Source organism: Myotis brandtii, unplaced genomic scaffold (assembly GCF_000412655.1).
Source record: "Myotis brandtii unplaced genomic scaffold, ASM41265v1 scaffold3, whole genome shotgun sequence".
Lineage (NCBI taxonomy): Eukaryota > Metazoa > Chordata > Mammalia > Chiroptera > Vespertilionidae > Myotis > Myotis brandtii.
In genome coordinates this window covers 1,419,062-1,421,719 of record NW_005361457.1, presented here as the reverse complement: position 1 = coordinate 1,421,719, position 2,658 = coordinate 1,419,062, and positions in this window count along the sequence as shown.

Sequence of the window (2,658 nt, the reverse complement as noted above, 5' to 3'; positions counted from 1 at the left end):
TTCACTGTTAATAACTCATTCTCGAATTGACCCCCTTAAAAAATCAAATTGCCCCCCGCCTGTGGGGCGTGTGCCCCACGTTGGGAACCACTGATTTAACTGTTCACATTTCCGAATTTCCACCCTCAGATCTTTCCCTGTCCAATTGTCTTATCCCTCCAGCTCAAGGTTATAGAAACAAAGCATCTTAGTAGATGTCTCAGTCCATTCAGGCTGCTGTAACAAAAATATCCCAGATTGTGTAGCTTATAAACAACAGGCATTTGTTGCTTACCTTCAGGAGGCTGAATGTCCAAGGTCAAGGCCCCAGCATGGTTGCGTTTCGGTGAGGGCCCAGTTCCTGTTCACAGCCAGCGCCTTCTCACTGAGTCCTCTCTCCGTGGAGGGCTAGGGAGCTCTCTGAGCGTCTTTTATAAGAACTCTGATCCCACTCCTCAGCGCTCCACCCTCACAACGTCAGCACCTCCCAACAGGCCCTCCTGACTAACACCATCCTCTATGGGAAGTAGGATTTCAACATGAGTTTGGGGAGGAGCGAGCCGCAAACATTCAAACCGTAGCAGATGTGTTCTGCCATTTTTTATTGATTTCAGTTGATTCTGTGAAGGAACACGGTAAAGAGTATAGAAGAATGGAAACAGAAGGTTAAACTCGGGGCTTGCCAACCTCAGCGTCCTGCCCACCCCACTGCTCTCCGGAAGGTTTGGGCTAAGTGTTGTCATCCTCAGCCCTGTAACTCCTTTCCCATCCCATTCAAGTCTCACGCTCTTTGCTGTCGTAAATATAACCCCTGCGTAAGATGGTTACATTGAAAGCCAGCATCATCTGTTTTCCTCAGTGTCCCTTACCCTCATCTTGATGATGCACTATATTTTGAGCTAGACTTTTTGTCGCTTCCAAGGCATATGTACAGATGTAAGTTAGTGAGTGATTTCTTTCAGCCAAATCATATGGGAATGTTTGAAAATCTAAGAGAAATCTCTCTCCCAGCTTGCTTTCTTTACCATAAAAATATTCACACACGCCGTGGCATGTCTTAATCATCGGGTAGCCTATATGAAAGCCTCTAAAAGAGGGAGTGGGAATAAAGAGAGTGCTGTACTTCTATCGGAGGCACCCTGGACGCAAGCAAAGCTCTCATTTTCTCCCTTCCCATTCTGAGACAACCAAGAAAATATTACTTTCATTCCCCGTTTTGGAAATGCATTTCTATCCCTCATCCCATCTCCCCCACCCCCCACCCCACAAACATATCCTACTTTCTTTGCATTCAGAGTTGTTTTCCTTATTCATTTTTAGCAACTTTAATCACATATATTAATGATAATTTTTAACCCTTAGGAAACTTAACTAAGAGGTAAACAATTATGAGCTGTCTGTACATTATATTTTGTGGCTTGGCAAATTTGTAAATTTTCACAATATCTAAAATTATATGCCCTTTTTGATCTTTTATTGTAATATAGGTGTTGTTTATTAACTGATTCAAAATTATATTTAGTTCCTCTGTAATAGAAAGCCAAAAGTAGATAGACCCTACTTTCAGTAATTAATGTTGCATTATTTTATTCGAAAATGATGTAGATATTCAATAAATTCCCATCATTTAACTCAACTTAGCAAAAGTCTAGCTTCATGTTACCAAAAGACTTTGGACGCTACTTTTAAGTACATGTACCATAAGACATTATTATGCCTTAACATTATCTTGTTTATTTAATTTACTTCTTAACAATTATATATACGTTATTTATGAAAATTTTATCACACCAAGGTATTTTTCTTGCCAACAAATATTATAAACAGAGATAATATGAATTTATTTGACTTATAGTGAACCTAGGTAGTATAAAATATTGTATTAAATCTGGGTAACTATAAAGACATGCTTGTTTTAATTAAGCCAATAAACCCAAACAAGCTTTAGTGCCAAATATTTTCCAGATCAGCCCGGGAACCTGAAAGTTTTTTGGGTTAGTTTTTATTATGTTTCTTAATTAACATAAGTGATTAATTTTAAGCCAATTAAATAGCACTCTTTATAAATTAATTTTGGCAATACCACTCAGAGGTAGAAGATATTATGCATTTATGATACACATATGTATACATATACATATATACAGAGTTTTTAACATTTGTTTAAAATTTTTAGTTATGAGATAGGTACAATAATGCAAAACTCATTAGTTTATAAGGACCTGTTTGAATAGGTTAAGTTTCTCAACTGAGATGGCTACAGTTTTTTACTATTTGTGGAGAAGGTGCTTAATATTTCTACTTGTCCTTGACAAACAATTTTAAGGGAGCTGCAGGGTAAATTTAGGCTAGGGAGCCTTTCAGCTATACTTTAATTTGTTTTTATTTTTTTTTGTTAATCCTCGCCTGAGTATATTTTTTTCATTGAATTTTTAGAGAGAGTGGAAGTAAGGGAGGGAAGGAGAGAGAGAGAGAGAAACATTGATGTGAGAGACACATTGATTGGTTGCCTCCCACATGCACTGCCTAGGGCTGGGATTGAACCTACAACCCAGGGGTCTGCCCTTGACCAGAAATTTAACCCGCTACCCTTGGTGCCAGGGCCGATACTCTAACCATTAAGAAACACAGGCCAGGGCTGTAGTTTGTACTTTTTTAAAAAGCCCTTCTCCCTCCCCC